We start from the raw sequence: 16,228 nt of genomic DNA, 5'->3' as shown, positions 1-16,228 counted from the left end.
TGTGTCGTGTGATAGCAAAACCAAAGAAACTGACATCCATAAAATATCGTTAAACAGACAACAGACTTTATCATTCAGTTTTTACCAATTTTTACAATGCCTTTATTTGTGAGTGTGTGTTCATAGTTCTATGCTACTCAACCCCCTGAATACATTTGCGTAACCACTGCTGCAATCAAGATACAGAAATGTTCCAGCACCACAAACGGTTTCCTTCCTGGCACCCTTTCATCGTCACACCCCCTCCCCTTTGACCCCTAAACCCTGACTAATCTCTTCCCCCATCTGCACTGTTTTGTCATTTCGAGAATGTTATATAAATAAAACCTTTTAAGATCGGCTCTTAACGATACATACAGGTTGTTTGGGGTTATTACAAATACAGGTGATATGTGCATCCTGAATGTAAGTTTCACTGCTTTGGGTATATGGCCCAAGGCTGTCATTGTCTTGTGGTAAGTGCATGTTTAGTTTTATAAGAAATGACCACGTTATTTTCCAGAGTGACTGTACCATTTTACATTCCCATCAGGAGTATAGAAAAGATCCAGTTTCTCTACATCCTTGCCAGCATTTAGTGTTATCACTGTTTTATTTTTCAGCTGTTCTGAAAGGTGTATAGTACAGCTCACTGTAGTTTTAATTTGCATTTCCCTGATGGCTAATAATGTTGAACCTCTTTTCATGTGCTTATTTGTCATTCAAAGCTCTTTTTTTTTTTGAATAGGCTCTATTTTTTGGAAATATTTAAGAGAGAGAGAGAGCACAAGCAGGTGGAGCAGCAGAGAGAGGGAGAGGGAGAAACAAACTCCCTGCTGAGCAGGGAGCCCCAGAACATGGGGCTCCAGGGGCTTGATCCCAGGACCCTGGGAACATGAACGGAGCTTAACCTACTGAGCCATCCAGGCGCCCACATCTTCTTTGTGAAATGTCTGTTCATGTTTTTGACCCATTTCTACTTGGAGTGCTTTCTTTTTTTCTTTTCCTTTTTTTTCCTAAGATTTATTTATTTATTTATTTGACAGAGATCACAAGTGGGCAGAGAGGCAGGCATAGAGAAGTGAGAGAGGAGGAAGTAGGCTCCCCGCTGAGCAGAGAGACCAATTCAGGGCTCGATCCCAGGACCCTGGGATCATGACCTGAGCTGAAGGCAGAGTAAAATTTAACCCATAGAGCCACCCAGGTGCCCCCGTTTTCTATTTTTAATTTACATAATGACATCTTGTTGTATACCTCATTCAGTTCCTTAGTGTTTTACTTCTCAGACCCATCCATGCTGCTCTGGGTACGTTTAATCTGCTGCTCCTAGTTGCTTCAGAATGTGCCCCAAGGTGTACATCCACATTTTATCTATCTATTTCCTCAGGAATGGACCCCCAAATTGCCTACAACCCCCTACCCTGGTAAATAACTCTGCCGTGAATGTCTTCTGGCCTCTCTACCTTGTAGGAGTTTTCTTTGAGATTATTTACAAGGTATGACTTGCTCTGGAGTCACAGGCCACCTTTCCTCCAAGCCTACCTGCTGTGCACCCCTGTACCCTCCCAATTCCTGGCATTATCCAGCTGTCTCATTTAACAATCTAAATGATATAAAGTTATTACATTGTTTTATCTGGCTGTCTATCTATCTAAGCGGACTCCACACCCAGCATGGAGCCCAACATGGGGTTTGAGCTCAAGACCCTGAGATCAAGATCTGAGTCAAAATCAAGAGTCAGATGCTTAACCAACTGAGCCATCCAGGTGCCCCTATAATGTTGCTTTTCAGTCAACTTTATCTGGGTGCCTGGGTGGCTCAGTCGGTTAAGCACCTGCCCTTGGTTCAAATTGTGATCTTGGGGTCCTGGGATTGAGCCCTGTGTCAGGGTCCCTGCTCATCAGGGATTCCACTTCTCCCTTTCCCTCTCCCTCTTCCCCGTGCCCTGCTCATGCTCTCTCTCACTGGCATGTTCTCTTGTTCTCAAATAAAATCTTTTAAGAAATTAAAAATAGGGGCTCCTGGGTGGCTCAGTGGGTAAAAGCCTCTGCCTTCGGCTTGGGTCATGATCTCAGTGTCGTCATGATCTCAGTGTCCTGCGATCGAGCCCCACATTGGGCTCTCTGCTAAGCAGGGGGCCTGCTCCCCCCCCACCGCCGGCCTCTCTGCCTACTTGTGATCTCTGTCAAATAAATAAAAAAAAAATCTTTAAAAAAATTAAAAATAAATAAACCTTACCCAGGCCTAATTTGCATTCAATAATACTAACACATTTGACACATACGTACACTTGTAAACACAATCCAAATGAAAACATGAAATATTTTTATCACCCCAAAATGTTCCCTGTGCCCCTTGCTCTCAATCTCCCCTCCCTACTCCCCACAGCCACCGATCTGATTCCAATCACTACAAATTACTTATGTCTCTTCTAGAATGTCATATAAATGCAACTGTACAGAATATAGTCTTTTGTGTCTGGTTGCTTCCACATAGCAAAAAATTTCTGAGAGTTGTGTCAACGATTCATTCTTTTTCTATCATTAAATAGTATTTATTGTACCAATACCAATTCGTCTCACCTACTGGTGAACATCTGGTGTTTCCAGTTTGGGAAGTTTAGAGGTCCAATGACCAAAGCTGCCAACAAATGTTTTAATTTGTGTTTCTCAGATTTCTAATGTCTCCTATGTTGATTAGCTTTTCAATTTCTCCTTGTGTAAATCACCTATTTGCATCTTTGCCCATTTTTTCCCCATTTGAGTCCCATCTTTTTCTTACAGACTTGTAGACATTCTTAGCATATTCTGAATTTAGATATTAGTCCCTTGTCAGCTTTAAAGATTTTATCATTAAGATTTTATCATCTCTACGCCCAAGGTTGGGCTCGAACCCACACCCCTAGATCAGAGTTTCATGCTCCACTGACTGAGCCAGCTAGACACCCACCCCTCTTATCAGCTTTAGATACCACAAATATATTCTCCCAATCTCGTCTGTTAACCTTGTCAATGTAGCCATCCTTGGGCAGAAATCTTTAATTCTAATTAATCAAACTGATGGATCTCTTCGCATTATAGTGTTTTTTTAGAAGATTTCATTTATTTGACAGAGATCACAAGTAGGCAGAGAGGCAGGCAGAGAGAGGGGGGGAAGCGGGCTCCCCGCTGAGCAGAGAGCCCAAAGTGGGGCTCAATCCCAGGACCCCAGGATCATGACCTGAGCCAAAGGTAGAGGCTTTAACCCACTGAGCCACCCAGGTGCCCCCCCCTTTTTTTTTTAGATATATTTATTTGAGAGAGAGAGAGAGAGAGCATAGAGGGAGAGATAGAAGCAGACTCCCCACGGAGCAGAGAGCCTGATGAGATCCCAGGAGCCTGGGATCACAACCTGAGCTGAAGGCAGAGGCTTAACCCTCTGAGTCACCCAGGTGCCCCAACATTTTATATTATTAACTTCATGGTTTTTCTGGACACATTTAGGAATTAGTCCATATGAAGTCCACTTTTTCATGTGATGGTAAGTTGTGTTTTTTTTTTTAACAATTTATTTATTAATTTTAGAGAGAGAGCGTGTGTGGGGGATGGGGCAGAGAGCAAAGGAGAGAGAAACTCAAGACGACTCTGCACTGAGAGGCACAGAGCCCAGTGCGTGACTCCATCCCACAACCTCGAGATCATGACTTCTACCAACACCAAGAGTCCAACACTCAACCGACTGTGCCACGCAGATGCCAAGTTTGGAATCCAGTTTTATGTTCTTCCAGAGCGAACCACTTTTCCCATATTATATTCCTGTGGGCCTCAGACTCGTGCCTCTATCGTAATCAGGGGAAAGCCAAGGGAACCAAGGGAAAGCACACTGCCAGGCTCCGCCCCGCTGACTCAGTAGGTCTGGGCTGGGCCCACAGTATCTGCATATCTAGTAAGTTCCCAGGTAATGCCAGGTAATGAGGTGATGCCCCGATGCAGGCAGAGAAAGCACACTCAGAGAACAGCTGCCCTCAACAAAGAACCATGAACCTCATTGATTTTGTTCTCTAGCTCACTGGTGCCTCCATAATGGCCTATGCTTCTGGGCTGTGCCCCATGCTACTACACTCCTCCCCTAACTTCCCCAAGGTCTCCCAGGACCTAGGGCTCCAACCACACGTTTCGTGATCACATCCCCATGCCCCTCCTAAACCACAGTCTTCCAACCTCTTGTAAAAGCCTTAAGGTTGTCCAGCCTCCTGGCCACACCCCCGTAGTCGCTGGAGACTTTGGCGCATGGCTCCCCATCCTTTTCTACACCTAAAGCCCCATCATCATCTTGGGTGACTTCAACAACCACATGCTAGATATTGATTGCTCAGGTCTCCAGGGACCTCCCCCACCCCCCCTCCCTTTTACCATCAATAATGGCTCATCACCAAGATCCCAAATTCAGGCATCTCTGTCCCTGGCCATAATCTCTGTTCCTTCCAACTTTCTGGTTTACCACACTCCCTCTGACCTTTTCGGGACCTTACGAGCCTCTCCTCCTCCTCCCCAGCCATTAGACTTTCTTCATTCCCTCCCAACCCAACTTAGATGCTGTGACTCACCATTGCAACAACCTTTCCTGAACTCCCCCACTGCCGTATTTTCACCGCCGGGGTGGTGCTCGGCATCAGCTCTGGGCTCTACCTTCCCGGTACCTCTTTCTGAGCGGCCGTGGGAGCTTCACTCACGGAGGGGAGGGCTCCATTGCAAACCCGGGTCACTGCTTGCCACAGACCCTCCACACTGCCTGCCTGGCCAGCTGGGTTCTCTGCTCACTTCTTGGTGCCCACTGTCTGCAACACCATTCCTTCCTCTCCCGGCTCCCAATGCCCTCCCTTCTCTCCCCATGCAACGAACAAGTCAACAAAGGGGTTCTTCATTATCTTTTTTCTATTTGCATGAGAGAGAGACCCAGGCCACCTTCGCCAACAGGGTGATAGTCTTGGGACAGACAGCACATCAAAACCAGTTAACAGGGCACCTGGGTGGCTCAGTGGGTTAAAGCCTCTGCCTTCGGCTCAGGTCATGATCTCAGGGTCCTGGGATCGAGCCCCGCACCGGGCCCTCTGCTCAGCAGGGAGCCTGCTTCCTCCTCTCTCGCTCTCTCTCTCTCTCTCTCTGCCTGCCTCTCTGCCTACTTGTGATCTCTGTCAATTAAATAAATAAATAAAATCTTAAAAACAAACAAACCAGTTAATGGAGATTGCAGCTATTTTAACTGTTCAGGCACAATAAAGCAGTGCTTTTCTTTTTTTTCTTTCTTTCTTTCTTTTTTTTTTTTTATTTGTCATAGAGAGAGAAGTGAGAGCAAGCACAGGCAGACAGAGTGGCAGGCAGAGGCAGAGGGAGAAGCAGGCTCCCCGCCAAGCAAGGAGCCCGATGTGGGACTCGATCCCAGGACGCTGGGATCATGACCTGAGCCGAAGGCAGCCGCTTAACCAACTGAGCCACCCAGGCGTCCCAAGCAGTGCTTTTCAATATGTCCACACAAATACAATGGCTATAGGTACGGATACACTTGACAATAATATCCCAAGTCTAAAGCTGAGACCTTTCCTGAATAGGATACCCAGTCAGAGGGCCCTCCAGAGCCTTGAAAGGCCCCATCTTCTTCCAACCCACCACCTTTCCCCTCCTGGCCTTGTTTCCACCACCGCAGAGGGTCCCCACCCCCGCTACACTATTGCCATCATTGGGAAGCTGGCTATTCCTGTAGACTACCCATCTGTCTAGTCCATCAGAGCAAAGCTTTAAGGCCAATCTAGGGCTTGAATTCAAGACCCCAAGATCAAGAGTCCCATGCTGGGCCCACTGAGCCAGCCAGGCACCCCACCTGCAGACCATTTAAATCTGAGACTTTTGGGGCAGACCCCGCCTCAGTATTGGTTTAAGCTCCCAGGTGACCCCAGCTGGAAGCGGGAGTGGAGAAGCTGCCCCCACAGCAATTTCCCCTCCTTCTGGGTGTCTCCTCCCCAGTACTTTTGTGTCCCACACCCTCCCTCTTCACTGCTTTATTCCCAATAGTTTTGAAACGTTCTCAAACCTCTCCCATTTAAAAATTAAGTTAAACACACACACACACACACACACACACACACACATTCCTTGATTTCCACATCCTACTGCAAGGCCTTGCCACCCCAGGGCTCTCTCTGGAAGGTTCTCTTCCAGTTTCCAGCTGTACCTGGACGGGCAACCTCTCTTCAACACCGAGCACGACTTGAGTATGTGTGTAGATCACACGGAACCTGGCACGTGGCAGGGCTACACACATGTTGAATGAGTGAAGAACACATTAACCAGTCAGTTAAAGGAGTAGAGTCGGCTCCTGTCCTGATGTTGGGGGAAGCCCTCCAGTAGGACCTCTGCTCAGGGCCGGTGGGGCTGCCTTACTTTCCCTTCCAGCACCTTTCCCGCCTTGGGCCTCCCGTCCTTGAGACCGAGAGTGGAGAAAATAGTGCAGGAGGTCTGCAAGCAAAGTCTGTGCCTCCGGGGGTGATCTACCCACTGCCCACCCCCCCACCCCCCAAATCTGGGAAAACAGGTGCAGCAAATCCTTCTAGTTCCTTGAAAACTGATCTCTCTTCCGTTGTTGTTAAGGGCTGTGCGTAAAGGGTTAAAGCATTTGCAGAAATGGAGGGACCTCCCTCTGGCCCTCGACAACTCTTGAGATGCTCTGCAAAAGGTCAGATGTTTCCAGAATCTCAACAGACAGCCTGTGTCTGTTTAAAGAGAAGACAACGAGTTCTCGGCCCCCTGCCAGCCTTCGTGGGCAGTTTCTTGCCTGGTTCTGCAAGGCACCCGGCCAGATGCCTGGCCAAAAAGCCTTCCTCCCCCTCGAGATGGCCAGGAGCAGGCCAGAGTTCTCCAAACCCCAGGCTGGATTCCTGCCAGCCTGGAGAAAGCTGGCATCCGACAAACAGGGCATACACACCAACTGCCACGGGCTGTGATGCACCAGGAATGATGGGGGCAGGGAGGCAACTTCCTGTGCACACTGACTGTCGTCAGCTGGAAGGGACTATATTCTGACCTTGTCCTTTATTTATTTTTTTAAAAGATTTTATTTATTTGAGAGAGGGAGAGGGAGAGAGAGAGCGCCTGAGCAGGCCCCCTGCTGAGCAAGGAGCTCCACAGGGTACTGGATCCCACTGAGCCACCCAGGTGCTCCTGACCCTGTCCTTCAGAGAAGAGGCTTAGACGGCAGTGGCTGTCATGTAGTGTAGAAAATCCTGCACTGGGAGTCAGAAAACCTGTGTTCAAAATCCAGTTCTGGGACCACAAGCGATGGGATCCTGGTCAGAGTAGGTCCTTTGTGTGTATCTGTGTCCATCAGGAAAAAGTGGGTACAAATACCTCTCACCGCTGGTGGCTCGCTGAAGGTCACACAGTACAAACCAAGGTTTCCTTATTCCTGGCTGCCTGCCCGGGACCCTCTAGAGATGAGCAGATTACCTTGAGCACTGAGAGATCATAAAATGTAGCTGAAGACCCATTTAATAAACTCTGGCTTTTATTCCTTAATTGTGTTCTTTGTAGAAAAATTAATACGCGGGGGTGCCTGGGTGGCTCAGTCATTAAGCATCTGCCTTCGGCTCCATCAAGCCCCACGTCAGGCTCTCTGCTCTGCAGGAAGCCTGCTTCTCTCTCTCCCTCTGCCCCTACTTGTGTTCCCTCTCTGGCTGTCTCTCTCTCTCTGTCAAATAAATAAATAAAATCTTAAAAAAAAAATTAACACACGAAAAATTCATATCCCCATTCTCTAGAGTTAATAGCTGCTAACAATCTGTCATTTATCTTTTCATATTTTCAAAGTATACACATTGCCTTTTTTTTAAAGGCAGACACTTAACAGGTGAGCCACCCAGGTGCCCCCACTTATAATTTTTAAAATAAGACTCATAGGGCGCCTGGGTGGCTCAGTTGGTTGAGCGGCTGCCTTCAGCTCAAGTCATGATCCCAGAGTCCCAGGATGGAGTCCCACATCGGGCTCCCAGCTCCATGGGGAGTCTGCTTCTCCCTCTGACCTTCTCCCCTCTCATGCTCTCTCTCATTCTCTCTCTCAAATAAATAAAGAAGGGATGCTTGGATGGCTCAGTTGGTTAAGCAGCTGCCTTCGGCTCAGATCATGATCCCAGCATCCTGGGATCAAGTCCCACATCGGGCTCCTTGCTCGGCAGGAAGTCTGCTTCTCCCTCTGCCTCAGCCTGCCACTCTGCCTGCCTGTGCTCGCTCTCTCTCTCTGACAAATAAATAAATAAAATCTTACAAAAAATAAGTAACATCGTTTTTAAAATATTAAAAACAAAAAAACAAGGCTTATAATACAGATTCACGCAAACGGGACCTCCGTGTCCACACTGCCGTGCCAATTCCCTCTTACTCTCACAACTGACCACTTCCTGTCACTTTACCCAGGTCTCCTCATTCTGTTGAGTACCTGCATGGCATTCTCGTCTCTGGAATGCCGTAACGTATTTTAACAGACCACTGATGCTGCACATGTGAGTTTGTTTCTGCTTATTCACAAAATACAGGCTCTAAGCTACAGCTTGACTGTTGCAACACTCGTGGGAAAGGAAGTACTAACATTTCTTCGTCTTTTTTTTTTTTGGTTCATCTCTGGCACTTGGCAGCCTGAGCTCAGCACTCAAGAGGGCTGTGCACCCCTCCAGGGGATGAATGTATAAGTCATGTGTGCCCGCACCCTTCCCAGGCCATCCGGCTGGGGCTGGCCCGGGCCCCGGTGTGTGTGCATGCGTGAAGGCCTGGAGCTGGCCCCCACAGAGCAGGGCCGATAAGCACGTACACACGGCTCGGGCGACATGACCCTGACTCACAGGTTCAGGCATATAAGCGAGCGGCGGGGAAACTCCGCGGTTCTGAACCAGCGCTGACTCAGGACTCACTCACTTCTCCGTTTCCCTCCAGCGTCACTGCTCCGTCTCCAGGAAGGGCCGGTGACAGCAATCACTGGGATCTTGAGAAAGGGGAGAGCCGCTCAAAGAGAGGGCCTAGACAGGATTATAATGATTGGCCTCGTTCGCAGAAGATGTCTACTTAGTCCTTGCTCCATGAACAGTGGGCATGTCCCCCCCAAGCAGAGGGTCAGTCAGCAGATGACACAGATTCCAGCTGTGATCCCCCACCCCCCCACCCCCGAGCGATCTGACTGAGACCACAGACCACGTGCAAAATAAGAACTCCTCCCGCTCCTATATGTCTGTGCACTGGCGTTCTTCAGTTCCTTTCCAAGATGAAATGGTTTTATTATTATTTTTTCCTGATGACAAAGGACATTCTTTCTCATTATTAGAAAAAAGAAAAAAGAAAAAAAGAAATTTCAGACAATTCCGAGAAGCATAGAGACCATCGATCACCCCCAAGGCCATCCCCAGAGAGGCCGCCGTTGCTGTTCGGAAGCGCATCCTTCCACACAGGATCGCATCCACACTAGCATATTATTTACAAAGTTCCCAGTAAGTACAGTTTTCTGATACCCTTTGGAGGGGCTGACACGTATGTTCCCTCACACGGGCGGAGCTGGGAGCCTCCCCACCCCTCCCCCCTCTTCAGCGGCAAGATGGAGCAGAAGACATGGCAAGACTTAATAAGCCCTAATGAGCTTAATAAAGGCACCCAAAGATGGCGTGATGATTCTGGCCATTTACACGGTGAAGATGATGGTCACTCCATCTCCCGGGCAGCAGGAAGCAAATTCACAAGCAGATGAGCGCGGTGGGCATGACACCCTGCTCGCTGGGGTCAGACCAGCTGGTTCTACCGCGGAGTTCTAGACCCGCCCCGGCCACTGCACTGTCAGCCTCCCTCACAGCTGAACTACCTGAAGCTGTCCATACGGAGGGCTAAGTGCGAAGTACCCTGTGTGGTTGGGAGGCACTGCTCTGGTTTCAAGGCAGAAGACGGGGAAGAAACCGGGATTTCCCAGCCCCCAGCCACGAAGAGAGCAAGCCATTTGGAGTTTCCCTGGGGGAGACTTGATACCTGCATCGCAGAGCCCTAGAAGAATCTGGAGCAGAAAAGAATCTGGGAGATTAGAGTACTACCCCACCCCACGCAGTGATTCAGAATATCTGTCCATCTGTAACCTAACTCAATGGAAAAATGGGTTTGAAATGTACATTTTTCTCTTTGAAGACATTCCTGTGTGGCCTGGAGTCCTGGAAAGTTTCCTAAGACCCGAGTTCTAGTCTTTGTTTTGTGCCTCGTGATGCCTACAGCCTGAGGCAAAGCTCCTTAAGCCTCTGGGCACCTCAATTTTCTCATCTACAAAACAGGGTTTCTGATGTTGCCCCACCTGTCCGGCAGGTCGCTGGGACACGAGGTGCCAGTGAGGTAGCGCATGTCAAAGTGTTTTGGGAATCTGGTGTTTTCATACCCACAAAGCTGCCTCCTCAGGAGCCATGTCCAGAGCAGACAGGCCTGACGGGGCCCAGACGCCCAAACCCTGGTTCCAAGGGGGGCCCCTCCAAGGGGGGGCCCACGGCTGGGGAGAGCTCTGGAGAACACCTGACTGCCTCGGGCCAGGCCCTGCTCCGGTGGTGTGGAGGAGACAGTGGAAGGAAAGACAGGCCGGTGCTCACCTCGGGGAGCTTTAGATCCCAGTGGGAGAGGCAGATAGAAAAAGGAAGACGTTAGAACAAGAAATTTGGAGAGAGAGGTGAGCGCTGAGTGGAAGGAAACAGGAGGAGGTTGATAGCGAGGGACGAGGTGGAGATTAGTGTAGAGGGTGACAAGGCCTCTCTAAGTGGTGACAGCTCAGGGCTCAAGCTTGAGTGACAAGGACAGTCCCATGAACGCCTGGAGCACATGCTGTTCCAGGGCTAGGCCGTGGCAAGTGCAAAGGCCCTGAGGCAGGAACATACTCCTCTTCTAAGGCCTTGAACGGGCTGAAGGCTCAGAACAGCAGCAGGGGAGGTTTGCGGTGCGTTTGAGGCAGTTTGTATGGTTCTAGGATCACCCTGCATTGGGTCGGAAGTTCCAACTCCTCCAGGCCGGGTTGGGGGGCCCAGGGAATCGTTAGAGCTTGCAAGGGTTCTACCCATGACCCAGCCCAACCTCTAACATCCATGCTAGGAGAGCTGCAGAGAGAAAGGCAGCTTGTCTTGGGTTCCTGCTCCATTTTGGGGCCAGGATTCAAGACTCCCCCCTACCCAGGCCACCCCCACCTAGAGGGGAAAGGGAGGGGGGGTTCACTGAAACCACAGAGCCGGAAGGAGGGCCCAGTGCCCCAAGGCTTCCTGCTTCAGCCAGTGAAACTCCAGGGCTGGGCTCCAGAAAGGAAGTGTGTTGCCCAGCTGGGCCGGGTCCTGCATCATCAAGGCCCAGCCCTCAGCTCTCAGCTGGCAGGGCCAAGGGCAGGCTGGGGGTGGGGGTGGGGGTGGGGGTGTCAGCTCTAGGAGCCCAGCCCACGCCCCCGAGCAACCTGATAGAGCAGGAAGCGGGCCTTCAGCCAGACAAAGCAGCAACCGAGCACCTGCAGCCTTTGTTCCCTTTATCCCGGTTGCAGACTTTCCCAGGCACCTGCAGCGGGGCCTCGGGAGCACCTGGGCCAGGAAGGGGCTCCCACGGGATCTGGTTCTCCTGCCACAGGGAGGGGTCCGACTCGTGGCCCTGAGGGAGGGCCCGTAGAACAAGAACGAAAACAACCAAACTAGCGTCCGCCTAGGAGCTCTTAACTGCCGGCTGGGTGTCACTCCAATTACCCTCAGGAGGGAGGAGCTAGTATCCTCCCGCGTTACAGAGAAGGAAACGGAGGCACACGGAGGTCAAGGGACCTGGGCAAGGTCACACAGCGGAGGAAGTCCAAACAGTAGGGGCTCTGGAATCAACTAATCTCAGCCCTGCTGGCCTTGGTTAAGGCATTCACATTTACCGAATCCTGCAAGTGAGCGTTAAGGGATCCGAGGAGGTGTGTGAAGCCTCGAATGCAGGAGTCCTAATCCTAACCCCCAACCTGTCCTGTTCTTCTCCCCACTTCCCACAGGAGCCTGTTCCGGGGCTGAACCTCAGTTTCCTCATCCAAGAACACAGGTAAATAGGATTACCTAAGAGCACCGGTGAAAGCCTGAGGCTCCCCGGAGAGGAGTGCCTCGTCTGTGCCTAGTTTTTCTTCCTTTCCTTTCCTTTTTTTTTTTTTTTTAAGACTATTTATTTATTTGAGGGAAGGAGGGAGACAGAGAACATGAGCAGGGGAGGAGTAGAGGGAGAAGGAGAAGCAGGCCCCCCGCTGAGCTGGACTCTATCCCAGAACCCTGGGATCATGACCTGAGCCGAAGGCAAGACCCTTAACCGACTGAGCCCCCTGGGTGTCCCGGCCACACTCCTGGGACCATCCAGGGAAGATGCTCTCTTACAGAACTGCCCTCTTTTGCTCGCTGCCAAAAGAAACAACAGCCACAACAACACAAATAGAAAAACCAGTCTTAGAGCCATTCCCCACTTGAAACAAAAAGCCAGTATTACACCGCTGGGCTCCGAAGATCTTCTCGGGAGGGAAACCAGAAGTGACAGCTCAAGCCATAATGTGGCTACGGAGATTCTGTCTAGTTCCACGCCCTGGGACAAATTACCCCACCCACAGCAAGAGGGACGGACGGTTGCACGTTCATGCGAAGTGTAGGGAAGATCCACCGGGGATTTCAGCCTCACACACACACACACACACACACACGAGCGTGCAAGCGCGTGTGCACACACTCATGCACAACTCCCTTTCCTATAAATCAAGCTGTATTTTATCAAGTTCTCATCTTCATTGAAGGCCCCCATGGGTATAGATGATCTTTGTCCTCAATAAGAGGGAATTATCATGAATCATTGTGGATACACATCAGGGTGGTGGCCCCAGGTCTTCTGAGTGGCCACGTCTGTTTCTCTCGTCCTCCTTTTGGGGTTCAACTGCTCCTTCCTGGTAGAACTCCACCACTCAAGTAGGAGCTGTCAAACATCCTACATCCTACATCACTGTCTCTAGCCACAGTGACTGGTGCAAGAGAAGGGTCTGAAATCCAGAAAAACCAAGCCTATCAGAGCTTTTCTCAGGATTTTAAATTTGGGCCTGAAGGGCACCTGGCTGGCTGAGTCCGTGAAGCGTGCCACTCTGGACCTCGGGGTTGTGAGTTCGAGTCTCACGCTGGACGTGGAGATTTCTTAAAAAATCAAATCCCGGGGCGCCTGGGTGGCTCAGTGGGTTAAGCCGCTGCCTTCGGCTCAGGTCATGATCTCAGGGTCCTGGGATCGAGTCCCGCATCGGGCTCTCTGCTCAGCGGGGAGCCTGCTTCCCTCTCTCTCTCTGCCTGCCTCTCAGTGTACTTGTGATTTCTCTCTGTCAAATAAATAAATAAAATCTTAAAAAAAAAATCAAATCCCTTTTTTCCTTTTTTTTCTTTTTAAAGATTTATTTATTGGGACGCTTGGGTGGCTCAGTCGGTTCAGCCGCTGCCTTCGGCTCAGCCCATGATCTCAGGGTCCTGGGACTGAGTCCCGCATCGGGGTCCTGGCTCCACAGGGAGCCTGCTTCTCTCTCCGCCTCTGCCTGCCACTCGGCCTGCTTGTGTGTGCTCTCTACCTCTCTCTCTCTGACAAATAAATAAATAAAATCTAAAATAAATAAATAAAAAGGTTTTATTTATTTATTTATTTGAGAGAGTTAGGACGAGTAGTGGGGAGGAGCAGAGGGAGAGGGAGAAGCAGGCTCCCTGCTGAGCAGGGAACCAGACATGGGGCTCCATCCCAAGACTGAGATCACGACCTGAGCCAAAGCTCAGATCACTGACTGAGCCATCCAGGCACCCCTAAACAATAAAATCTTAAAAAAAATAAAGGGTTAGGGGCGCCTGGGTGGCCCAGTGGGTTAAAGCCTCTGCTTTCCGCTCAGGTCATGATCCCAGGGTTCTGGGATCAAGTCCCACATCGGGCTTTCTGCTCAGCGGGAGCCTGCTTCCCTCCCTCTCTCTCTGCCTGCCTCTCTGCCTGCTTGTGATCCCTGTCAAATAAATAAATAAAATCTTAAAAAAACACAACTCTTTAAAAATAAAAAAAAATAATAAAGAGGTAGTTGAAGAGGAAAATTTTATTCCTCTTGGATTGGTGAACTTGAAGTCCAGTCCTATTCCTGGACTATCTGGGTGGTGAAAGCCTGTGTGCAGAAGCAGGGAGGGAAGCCATCAAAGAGAGAAGTCATGATGTGTAGCAAGTGTCCTGACATTATAGCCGAGGTTACTGCTGTTCCGAAAAAAGGCTCAACCTTTCCTGCCCATCCCCCTGTGGTGTGGTTCAATGAGCCAATAAATTCCTTTTGGTCCCCTGCCTAACCCAACCACTGGGCACTCATGGGTCATAAACACAACAGTTCAGTAGGACAGACGGCAGAGGCAAGACTTGATGACTTGCCAGGTGAAAGTTTTAGGCAATCACCTGTGAAGTCAGAGGCCAACAAGACTGCTTCAGTGATTCATGTCAACAAATATTTGTTGAGTTCCACTGTGCCAGGCATAGGATTGGGCACTCAGGATATAACAGCGTTGGGGACAGACTAGGTCCTTTTCCTCACTCTGGAGTCACTGGAAGGGGCTTTCTGTGGGCAGTGAGACTTCAGAACCTCGCTGAGGGATGGTGAAACCTGGCCAGGCTAAGAGTGGGAAGAAATAAAGCATGGAGGTCGGGTGCCTGTGTGGCTCAGTCGGCTTGGGTTATAATCCCAGGGTCCTGGGATCTAGTCCCACATGAGGCTCCCTGCTCAGTGGGGTATCTTCTCTCTCTCACTCTGCCCTCCACCTAACCCCAGCTCATGCTGGCTCACAAATAAATGTTATTTAAAAAAAAAGGGGTGGCTCAGTGGGTTAAAGCCTCAGCTTTCAGCTCAGGTCATGATCTCAGGGTCCTGGCATCGAGCCCCGCATCAGGCTCTCTGCTTAGCAGGGAGCCTGCTTCCCCACCTCCCTCTCTGCCTGCCTCTCTGCCTACTTGTGATCTCTGTCAAATAAATAAAAAAAAAATCTTAAAAAAAAAAAAAAGACAGAGGCGTAAGACCAGTGTCCGTGACGGCATCATGTTTTGTATCTCCGAAGCTCCTGGCCACCGGGAGCACTCAACAGTGTTTGCTGCGTATAAGAGTTAAGTGAATGAACTACCGTACAAGTCATCTGTGGGAAGAGTGTCTGGTTGGGCGTGGCTGGAGAGCGGAGTACTGCCGAGGAAGGGAGCCCACAGCGGACCTCCTGGGAAGCGTGGACTCGGCCTGGGCCACACACCACACCACACCACACCACGCCAATTCTGGCAGAGGGCTGGGAAGAGCTGGCCCAATAGCCCTGGAGGCCCTGGGAACCCTGGGGGGTGGGGTGGGGCATCTCTGTTGTGGTTGACACACCCACAGTCCCCTGGGTCTCGCCGGTGGTACTCTGCCCAGCACCCGACCCAGCACCACAGCCACCCGAGGTCATGCCCCAGACAACACCGCCTTTCTGGCTCCTGGGCGAAGCTGCCAGCACAGCACTCCTGCCCAGTCTGTAATTTCACATGGCCTCCTCCCATCCTGACCGCTCCTGGCCTTTTGCACCCCAGACATACCCGCTCCAGGGTCTGCCCAAAGAGGAGACGAGGTCCGGTGGCTACCTGAACCCCTGGACCTGGGCTACCCGGAGCAGGGTGCACACTCCGCCAGTCGACTAGGCGGACGCTGAGCCCGGCTGTAGTCGCCATGGCGGGCTCTGCAGCCGAGGCCTGGGGAGACCGCGCCCCCTGGTGGCCAGGACCCGCCCAGCACCTTGGTCTTCCCGGGGCATCCATGATTTTGCACCCATGTTCAATGTTCGTTTTTGTGTTTGTTTTTTGTTTTCTTTGAAGAAATACCTTTCTGAAAGGCTGAGAGCACAGAGGGGGCAAACCTCTGAGTGCCAGTAACGGCAGCCTCTTTACAAGCATTTTTGTCTGTGATATGTAATGCCCTGTACGAGAGGTGAGTTGGTATTGGTGGGGGCGGTGGGGTTTGTGCAGCAGGAGGAGGGTGATTCACAAAAACTAGAAGACAGACCCTGATCTCAGGGGCGTGTAGCCAACGTAGACACAACATACACATATGACACAATGGGCAAACCAACGCAAATTAACAGCTGAGTACACGCTAAACACACACATGCTGACAACAGTAAACAGAGCAGGTATGAGGCTGGTGACAGGACACTGGCTGGAAGGAAGGCTCG

The sequence above is a fragment of the Mustela nivalis genome (assembly GCF_964662115.1).
Source record: "Mustela nivalis genome assembly, chromosome: 6".
Lineage (NCBI taxonomy): Eukaryota > Metazoa > Chordata > Mammalia > Carnivora > Mustelidae > Mustela > Mustela nivalis.
This window is presented reverse-complemented; position numbering follows the sequence as displayed.